Below are 10,891 nucleotides of genomic sequence, written 5' to 3' on the forward strand. Positions count from 1 at the left end.
TAAGCACTAATCTCTTTTTAATAGACTGCGTTTGATGCCAGATTAGTAAAATAAACTCTCATCTCTCATGATGACACTTTGTTCCTGAGAACTTTCTCTACTTACCTTGAGGACATTATGTTTGGAGATTTTTATGCTTCAGAATACATCTAAAAGACTTCTGCCTTGAATGGAAAAGGCTTTCTATATTGCTGAGACACATGTGTTTCTGGGATGGGAAGGCACCAACTAAGCTATAGAAGCCATTCATAAGCGAAGAATAAGAATGCCTATTCCTTCTTCTTAGAGTTCAGTTTAAACACAAACAGAAAAAAAGGAAGTCCTGACACAAATATGATTATGAAAATGGTGATTTTAGAAGACCAAAATTGGTGAATTGCCCACATTCGTAAGAATATAGCAGCAATTTAAAAAAAAAAAAAAATGAAGGAGCTGCTATAGGTATAGGATACGATATTATTGAAATCTGACAAATTTCCATCAGTGAAGTGCTTGAGAACTTCCATGACTATGTGAAGCTCCCAGGGTAACCTGGTCCAGAATTTGGGGGAATGGGAATGGGGTTCTTAGCAACCTGGGAGATGGCCTACCTTGATCCAAGGAGACCCCTCTTTTAGATGAAAGCATGTCTCTGCACAATGACCCCTGGCCCTAGACATGGTATCAGGAATCCACAGGAGAGTAGAATCTGTGCTGTGATGGCAGGAGACACAAAGCACCTGACAAGTGAGAAGTTTGGGTTCTAGCACCATCGCTTCCACTCGTTGGCTCTCTATCACATACAGCAAATATCTGAATGTCTTTCACTCTGACTTTTCTCATCTCTCCACATGGGGACAATAAGTGTTCCTTATGTATCACTGAAGATTTGACAAGGAAGGGTCAAGGGAAAAGATGGAAATGAGGGCACCTTGCAACAGGACTCTATAAAGATGAGGTCTTGTAGTATGCTTTGGTGTGTGCCTGAGGAGCTCCCCGAAGGCCAGGGTGTCTGTGAAAGGAAAACCAGATGGGAAGGTGAGTCACTTCCGGCTTTAGCTTTATCTCTATTATTGGCATTTTACGTAGTGAACATGTATTAGTAGATTACTTGTAAAATTTTAAAATCTGAGAGAGTACAGAAATAGGACTATGGCATTTTATAAAAGAAATATATTATCTGCTTTAGAAATTTAATGTAAAAGAAGTAATTCATTTGTTTTTCTCTTTGAAGATAGGTATGTGGTCCTCCATCATTCTGAAATCCCAAAACCTTTTTTTTTTTTAATTTTTTTTAACATTTATTTATTTTTGAGACAGAGAGAGACAGAGCATGAATGGGGGAGGGTCAGAGAGAGGGAGACACAGAATCCGAAACAGGCTCCAGGCTCTGAGCTGTCAGCACAGAGCCCGACGCAGGGCTCGAACTCACGGACCCCGAGATCGTGACCTGAGCTGAAGTCGGCCGCTCAACCGACTGAGCCACCCAGGCGCCCCCCAAAACCTTTAAAAACAGAGTTTTAACAGAAGTTTTCAGCAAACTTATTAGATGATAAAAACATAACCTTAACTAAGGTTAGTCCTTATTCATTTTCTTTTTTTACGTTTATTTATTGGGGGGGGGGGGGCATGTGCACGTTCATGGGGGAGGAGCAAGAAGAGAGGGAGAGAGAATCCCAAGCAGGCTTCATGCTGGCAGTGCAGAGCCTTGATGTGAGGCTCGATCTCACAAACTATGGGATTATGACCTGAGCCAAAATAAAAAGTCAGACATTTATCTGACTGAGCCACCCAGGCATCCCTTTTTCTTATATTTTTTGGTAAATGGCATACTGAGAGCATGCTACATCACACATAATACATGAGCTGTTTTCACTTGTGAAAATGCAAAAAATTCTGGTATATTCTGACCCTGAAATTTTCATATAAGGAACGGTGTACCTGAATACGTGTATTAAATTCATGAATAAAGCAAATACTCTAGTAGCTCTCTTTCTGGAGATTTAGTCAGGATAAATCCAGGGGCTTCAGGTCTGGTAACTTTCCTGAGAGCATAATTCAGTACAACAAACATTTACTGAGTTGGTACTTGGAGGGGAAAATCAAGATTAACAGGTGATTGTTGTATAATGCAAGGAATTTGCATTATAGTGGGGAATGCACTTCCACTTAAATTTAATATAAATTGCATTGGAGTCAATGTTGTAAGAGGACTATAATCAGAAGGGAAAGATGGGTGAGAGCCCAGAACTCCTGGGGGTGGTGGAAGGGTCTAGACTGAGGGACAGTGAGAGAGAAGACCGGTTAACACTTTGATAACTTAATTCCTTTTTTCTTTAGGAGTAACCATTTGTGTTGTTGGCTTTCTTTCTGCAAGATCTAAGAGGCCCGGTGGAATCAATATTCCCAAAACGCTTCCCAGGGTTATGAGACCTGCTGAAAGTGTAAGCACTGGGAAATGCTGACCCAGTCATTCAAAATTATGGTGAGCAAGAGTCAAGAGTCTTCCCAACCAGAGGTGTCGCTGTTGCAAAGGGGCCCTCTCACCCAGGTTTCAGGAATTACAGTTGTCCCTGAAAAGGTAACTGCTAAAGCATTACGTTGATATCAAAACACATGGGTTGTAAAGCCACCAAAATGATAGTAGATGGTGAAGAAAGAAACTGACGATTAAAACATGATGAAAACCAGTTTTTCCACTAAATCTTAAACATGGCAGACCAAGCCCTGAGAGTGAGCAAATGGGAGACTTAGGGATTTTTTCCCCCGAAGCCTCATTTGTGGCAAGGGTGTCTTATGACTTTGGTGCCATTTGTTCCTTTGAAATTGCTTCCTTTTCTTTGTTTCCATTTTTTTTTTAAGTTTATTTATTTATTTTGAGAGAGAGAAAGCACGAGCTGGGGGGCAGGGAGGAGCAGAGGGAGGGAGAATCCCAATCAGGCTCCTCAGGGTCAGCGCAGATCCCGATGTGGGGGCCTGACCTCACGAAACATCATGGCCTGAGCTGAAATCAAGAGTTGGCCACTCAACCGGCCGAGCCACCCAGGTGCCCCTCTTGATTTCCATTTTTATGATTAGCAGCCTACATAGTTCCATAACGTGGATATACCATATCCAGAAGGACAGTGCCAGGAATTCTGCAGGTGGAAGCAATCCCAGGAAATGTAAAGAAGGCGTGGTGTCCTTTAATGGAAGAGAATGTGAGCGTAGGTACCTACGTGTCCAGCATTCCACCCAACACAGGAGAGCAGCTGCAGAATCGGCAAGTGGGAAGCGCCGTCTTCGGGACCTGTGATAACTTCTGTGTACACGTGGCAGACACCGGCTCTGGCAGCCTAACTGGAAAGCCCAGACTAGCGTTATAGCCGAGAAAACTGCCCCAGGACTAACAGCAGGACAGAACCTACACCCGCCAAAACCTCAGCATCTCGGAGCCCCATGTGGCGAGAGTTCTATGGAAAAGGACTCGACACTCTCAAAATTCCACTCAGAGGGAGCTGTTGGTCGTGGCTCTGGGGACGCTAATGGCTGTTGTCATGGTCATCATTTTACTGTCGTGGCAGGTGCCAAACCAAAACAGAAAATGGAGAAGAAAACGTCTATGAAAACCTTTGAAACACACAAAACTTGTTGACTTAGTTGGAGTTGTATTCCTTCTAGCCGTATGCCTTCTTCTGGGCTGTCAAACTCGTAAGATTTGTGGGTGGCAGGATGATGTCATCTGTATTCAACAGCTTGTAGTAATTTCCACTCCCAGCCCCGCTCAAAGGTTGAGATTATTGCGGTAAATGGGATCTGAGCTTACAGATGAAAGCCTCACTTTTCTTTTCCATTGAGATCACAATACTGTCCCCTCTAGCAGGATGACAATTGTGCTGTCACCCACATTACATCATACTATCTCCCTCGAAATGGCCTCATCTAAGTGTGTGAGTGCAGCTGTGAAAACAAAACATATTTTACCGTGAGCTTTGTAAATCCTCAAGGCACATATTAATGAGTTTGCCGTTTAAAAGTAATATAAAAAAAAGTAACATAAGAGGTGTGGCCGCTGTAAGTGAGTCAGGAGCAGGATTCAGGAGGTCAGAAGGCTGTGAGAGATCAGGGCTGGGTACAGTGGCTGGGCCTGGCTGCTGGGCTCTTCTCGTGGTCCTACCTGGTGCATGGAGGTGGCGTTCCACTGCTCCTGGGTAGCCCAGGGAGAAAACTCCTTCCTGCCATGCCAAGCCATGCGTAGACCACAGGATGGGGGGCCACTTATATAACCAAGTTATCACCAGGTGATGATATCAAAGGGTGATCAAGTGATTGTATCATCTTCTGAACACAACACTGACCATACTGCTCTTGAGATCGGAAAGGCTGAGGACCTGCTCCAACTTCGGGTCCCAAATCTGGAGAAGCATCAACAAACAAATAGAACAAATGTACCAGAATCAGATATCGTCACCTGGCAGGGCAAAGCAAAAGAAAGTTCCTGATGTTGGGAATTAGCTTCAGCTGACAAGATGTGATGTTGATAGACAAAACTAAACGTGGATCAAGAGATCAACCAAAGGAAGGCTTGCCTCCTTGATTCCACAACTGGCAAAAGCCATCAAGCTCACAGAAATGCGTACTTCGTGGTTACCCCAATGATGTCACCCATGCTTTCTGTGCAAAGCGCCCCTTCCAAGAAGCTGGGGACATACCTGCCCAGTCACAAATGGGGTGGGGTGTGAGGTGTGCGAGGCTGCATGGTGTCATGCTTCCCAGAGGGCTAGCTCTGTGGCTGGAGCTCTCCTAGAAACTTTGCTCGGTCTCTTGCTCTTTGGTCTAGTCTTTTGCTGTGTTAAAATGTGCAGAGAGAAAATAAGAAAAGGAAGGCCACCATAATGTCAGACAAGGGGTGCCTCTTTCAAAGAGCTGTGTATGGACAATCAGAAACTGTCTGGTCAGCTGTCACCTGTTCCCAGGATGCATCTCTATCCAAAATGGAAGGATATGCTGAGGCTCATTCTCATCAAGGGAAGGGAAGACTTGCATGGTGTTTCACTTTGCTGGGGCTATGTAACAAAGCGCCACAGACTGTGTGGCTTAAACAACAGAAATTTATCCTCTGACTGTTCTGGAATCTAGAAATCCAAGATCAATGTGTCAGCAGGATTAGTTTCTTCTGAGGCTCCCCCTCCCCCCCTTGGCTTGTAGATGGCTGGGTCCTCACGTGGTCTTTCCTCTGTGCGTGTCTGGGTCTTAATCTCCTCTTCTTTTAAGGACACCCATCCTATTAGATTAGGGTCCACCCCATATGACCTCATTTAACTAATTGCCTCAGTAAAGTTCTCATTAACTTAAATACAGTCACATTTTGAGGTCCTGGGGGTTAGGACTTGAACATAGGAGTTTGGGGAACACACAATTCAGCCCATACACAACAGAGACCTCGCACCTCGGAGTCCCTGTCTTCCACCAGCTAAACTCAGGCACATTTACCGGCCTGACTAGACAGGATCGCAGTGGTAAAACTAGGGAGGACCACTCAAGAGCCTCAGAGATCAGACCGTTTGGACTTGGCCTTTTGCATTTTAAAACAGCTCTTAATGTGTTCTACGAGGGACAAAGTTTAAAGCCGCTGTGGAAATTTTTTTTTTTTTTCCTAGGGAAAGAGTGGATTTCTTCCTTCACTGCTTCCAAAAGAAGTTTCCAGGGTGTAGGGCATTTCTTAAAATCCATATGAGGTCCTCATTATTGTGTCTGTTTTGCAGACAAAACACTTTGCCAGGAAGTCTTTGGCAGAGGCAGCCCTGTAAGTCAGAAGTTCCAGACTCCTCAAGCCTCAGTGACACAGATGTAAGCGGTTACCAGTGTGGACCCGTGCTGCCTGACTGCACGTAGCGACATGATGCACCTAAGGGCCTGGGCTTCTTCCTGTGATAGAAAAGGGAGGCTACCTCCACGTGTGTAGGGACTTGGCTGGAACAACAGGAGTAAGAACACTATGTTTTGAAAAATGCAAAGAGATTTTTTTAATGGAGCAGAAAAGCTAGTTACATCACTGGGGTTTGCCCATCATTAAATTCATTTGGTTTATTTTATATTATGTCTGACCTGCATGTGTGAGGCTGTAAATTCTTCTATGTTTGGTAAAACACTGAGCAAGAAGGCACAACTGACTAAATACTAGATATTCAAGACCTATCTTTTCTTTTCTTTTTTTTTAGAGAGAGAGAGAATGTATGGGGGGGACGGGCAGAGGGAGAAAGTCTGGTTTTTTTTTAATGTTTATTTATTTTTGAGACAGAGAGTGGCAGAGAGAAGGGGCAAAGAGAGAGAGAGTGACAGAGAAACCAAAGTGGGCTCAGCACTGACAGCAGAGAGCTCAATGTGGGTCTTGAACTCATGAACCATGAGATCACATGACATGAGCCAAAGTCAGACACTTAACTGGGTGAGCCACCCACCCTGAAAGAGAGAGAGAGAGAGAGGGAGGGAGAGTCTTAAGCAGACTCCACACTCAGCATGGGGCCCAGTGCAGGACTCGACCCCATGACCCTGAGATCATGACCTGAGCTGAAATCAAGAGCCAGACGCTCAACTGACTGAACCATCCAGACACCCCTCAAGACCTCATTTTTAATGTTGGTCAAAAGGTACACACGTTCACAATTCTCCCATTATTTCTAAGTATGATGACTGAAGACCTGATTTTGTTGCTTTAATGCAATCAATTGTTAAAGTGTTTTAAACTATGGTTTTCTTTACATGGGTTTTTGGTTTTGTTTTGTTTTGGTTTTTTTTAAAGAGGGAAAAATAGAAGGTAATGACATATACGGAAAAAAACGGATTTGGATCAAAACTCCTTTAAAATTTTTTTTTTAACATTTATTCATTTTTCAGAGTGAGAGAGACAGAGCATGAGTTGGGGAGGGGCAGAGAGAGAGGGAGACACAGAATCCGAAGCAGGCTCCAGGCTCTGAGCTGTCAGCACAGAGCCTGACTCAGGGCTGGAGCTCACAAACTGCGAGTTCATGACCTGAGCCGAAGTCGGACGCTTAACTGACTGAGCCACCCAGGTGCCCCTGGACTAAAACTCCTTAAAGAGAAATTTTTATTTCTATGGAAACACAATTTTAAACACAATTTAAAAAGACAAGTAGGTGAAAATATATGGTGTAAGTTTTTTGGAAAACATTTCTCAAAGTTTCCATAAGGGTCTCTGTTTATAAACAACTTTAAAATTAGTTTTGTTGCCTTAGGGGCCAGAAATTTAGATTCAAACAAGGGACATCTGGAGATGCTTAGTAAGTGAAATAGATATTCTGAATGAGGCATCGTTCTGTGGAAGAGGAATACACTGATGCTTTAAAAAAATTTTTTTTATGTTTATTTATTTTTGAAGGAGAGAGAGAGAGAGAGAGTATGAGTGGAGGAGGGGGAGAGAGAGAGGGAGACACAGAATGTGAAGCAGGCTCCAGGCTTCGAGCGGTCACCACAGAGCCCAATGTGGGGCTGGAACTCACAAACCACGAGATCATGACCTGAGCCAAAGTTGGACGCTTAACCGGCTGAGCCACCCAGGTGCCCCAGTACACTGATGCTTTTTTAGATGCTTAAATATACCAGCACTAAGTTTTGGGTTTTTTTTTTTTTTTTTTTTTTTTTTTACAGATGAATGCTAATTCACCCTGAGTTGATGTACATAAAATTAGTGTTACATTTCTATATTAGCTGTTTATAAAATAAAATATGATAGGGTCTGAGGAGTCTTCCATTGGAAAGTGAAGGCAGTAGCTCTTACTAGAACTTCTCAACTCAAAGCAAACAAACTCATGAATAGGCTCCCTTTAATCATGAAGGCAGTGTCTAACTTACAGTCTATTTAATCTACAATGCAGAAAGGGAATGCAAGTTCTAATTTTTCAAGTTTAGAATGTGCAATTTTGGAAAGGCCGTGTTGTTTAAAAGCAAAGGAAGAGGAAGAAAATCCTGCTGTAATCACTGTGCCTAAGATAATTATGCTCTCATTAAAAAAAAAAAAAAAATGTTCTGAGACTGCTATAGACTGAATGAATATTCATATCCAACCCCCCACCCCCACCCCAGGTTTCATTTGTTGAAATCCTAACCCCACAATGTGATGGTGTTGGGAGGTGGGGACCTTTGGGAGGTGATGAGGTCATGGTGGAGCCCTTGTGAATCGCATCAGTGCCCTCATAAAAGAGACCCCAGAGAGCACCCTCGCCCATTCTGCCACGTGAGGACACAGAGGGAGGATGGCCGCCTCCCAACCCGGAAGTGGGGTCTCCTCACCAGGCTTTGAATATGCCTCCCCTTGACCTTGGACTTCCCAGCCTCCAGAACTGTGAGAAATAAACATCTGTTGGTTATAAGCCTCCCAGTGTGTGGTTTTCTGTCAGAGCAGCAGACTAAGATGGGCACTTTTGGGTGAGGAGGCTTGGCTTTTGGACACATTTTATTTCTGAACACTCTTCACCCACCAATTCCTAAATAAATAGCCGAAGAAATATAAAACTGGGAAAAGCATCCGCTTACACAGAAAGCTAAGGAAACAAATCATCAAAATGGCAGAAGTAAACTTGTCTCCAAATGCCTGGCATAGCTCCTGGGAAGTAAGAGGGTAAAGTCCTGGCCCCCATGGAGTCTCTGGGCTGGGAGGGCTGAGTGCTGGAGAAAGGGGTGGGCTGTGAGACTAATCTGGAAAGCACCGGGGGGAAGTCTGGCTGGGTGTGCGCACTGCTGGGATCCCCTGCCAACAGTGGCCTTGCAGGATGCAGAGATCCAGGCTGCTGTGATTAGGGAAGAACTGTGGCTCGAGGCTCAGGAGAGGATGTCTCCCGAAGCGTAAAGGTGATTGTAATTGTGGCAAGCGGCCCGGTGAACCTGGGACCCTTTCCCCAAACAAGAGGCTGCTGGGAGCGTTAGGAGCCGCAGCCCAGGATGGTGGCAGGTCTTTGTGGACACAGTGACAGCTGTAGAGAGAGATGGGGCTCAAGAGGCAGGTATTCAGATGCCAGAGAGGAGGCTTCGCTGGAACCCTGGTGCCCAGCAGAGTGGCTTCCCAGTAGATAGTGGAGAAATTACAGAGACCAAACTCTCTCATTGGCATAGCCGGTGGCTCTGATGCTCTGCTCCCTTTAGTCTGGACCACTGATTATCAACAATCAGTAAACAAGAATAAAACTAATATGCTGTCTATGAAAAGATTCTTTATTATGAAATCCCACCAGTAAGATTCAGAGAAAATGTATATTTTTTTTAAAATTTTTTTAACGTTTATTTTTGAGACAGAGACAGAGCATGAACGGGGGAGGGGCAGGGAGAGAGGGAGACACAGAATCAGAAGCAGGCTCCAAGCTCTGAGCCATCAGCCCAGAGCCCGACATGGGGCTCGAACTCACGGACTGCGAGATTGTAACCTGAACTGAAGTTGGACGCTCAACCGATTGAGCCACCCAGGCGCCCCAAAAGCGTATATTTTTAAAGAGTGTTTATTTATTTATTTTGAGAGAGAGAGAATGTGCCAGAACACGATACGGGGCTCAAACCCACTGCCCTGGGATCATGACCTGAGCCGAAATCAAGAGTTGGACACTTAACCGACTGAGCCACCCAGGTGCCCCGAGAAAGTGTGTATTTTTGAAAAACATTTGTGGCAAAAAATACAATGAATTTCAGACAGCAACTGCTCTTTACTCTCAACATTAAAGAAATCTCTCCATCAAATTAGATGACCTGTAAAATGATGTGACAGTGGAAGATTATGTTGAGGTATAGGCAGAACCATGCAGAGAAATAAATGAGGTATTGAATATATGTTTTAGAACCAAGCAGATAATGTCAGAGTCAAGATGCATTCGAAGCCCTAAAGAGCAGAATCAACCCTGCCAAAAATTATTTCAGTGACACAGAAGACAGGCTGGGGGCGGGGGGGGGGGGAACATATGTGTGTGTATGTATATATATAATGCAAAAAATAATGAAAAAAAGGAAAAGAAGTATATGTGGGATTTCATGGATATACATGGAGATCCAATATGTGGATAACTATTTCTGAAGAAGGCACCAGAACAAATGGACCAAAACAAAATTCAAACATATCTAAAACTTCCTTAAGACCTAAATCTCCCAATTAAAATAGCTCACTGGGTCCTAGGCAAAATGAAGAATCTCAAACTCTTAATATACCCTCATCAAAGTTCCAAAATTTAGGTAAAATTAAGAACTCTGTTAATGCCCTGATAGAAGATTACATACCAAAAAAAAAAAAATTTTTTTAAGGGCGCCTGGGTGGCTCAGTCAGTTAAGCATTCGACCTTGGCTCAGGTCATGATCTCACAGTTTGTGAGTTCGAGCCCCACGTCGGGCTCTGTGCTGACAGCTCAGAGCCTGGAGCCTGCTTCAGATTCTGTGTCTCCTCTCCTCCCCCACTCATGCTCTCTCTCTCTCTTTCAAAAAATAAAAATTAAAAAAAATTTTTTTAAGAAATGCTAACTGGTCTCAGAATTCCTTTTTTTAAAAAATAATATAGGTGGTAAAATTTATAAATTTTGTAGATAAAATCCATTAAAAAAAATACAGAGATGATGCAATCAATGCCCATAGAGTTTTGAGGGAAAAACTTCATGACCCAAAATTCCTTATGTAGTTGAGCTGTCTCTCAGTTGCCAAGAACATAAAAGCATTTTCTGAGATTCAAGGGCTCAAAATATACAATTCATGTACTTTTCATGGCACAATGAATACTCAGAGAAGTAGTCCTTTGCTACTCAGATGTCTTCAATCCAGCAGCATCACATCATCTGAGACCTTGTTGGAAAGGCAGAATCTCACTCAGGCTTCACCTCAGCCCTCCTGAACCAGATTCTGCATTCCAACAAGATCTCCATGTAACTGATATGCATATTAAAGTTCC

The 10,891-nt window shown here is 43.6% G+C and overlaps 1 long non-coding RNA gene across 1 annotated transcript; it reads left to right on the forward strand.

Annotated features, from left to right (window-relative positions):
* Positions 1 to 1,219: 1,219 nt before the first annotated feature.
* On the forward strand, positions 1,220 to 8,349 carry LOC132666765 (uncharacterized). The gene is made up of 3 exons (XR_013555509.2): positions 1,220 to 1,554; positions 2,320 to 2,560; positions 5,724 to 8,349. It is a non-coding gene; the product is annotated as an uncharacterized LOC132666765 (long non-coding RNA).
* The last annotated feature ends 2,542 nt before the right edge of the window (positions 8,350 to 10,891 follow it).

Source organism: Panthera onca, chromosome B2 (assembly GCF_046562875.1).
Source record: "Panthera onca isolate mPanOnc1 chromosome B2, mPanOnc1 haplotype 2, whole genome shotgun sequence".
NCBI lineage: Eukaryota > Metazoa > Chordata > Mammalia > Carnivora > Felidae > Panthera > Panthera onca.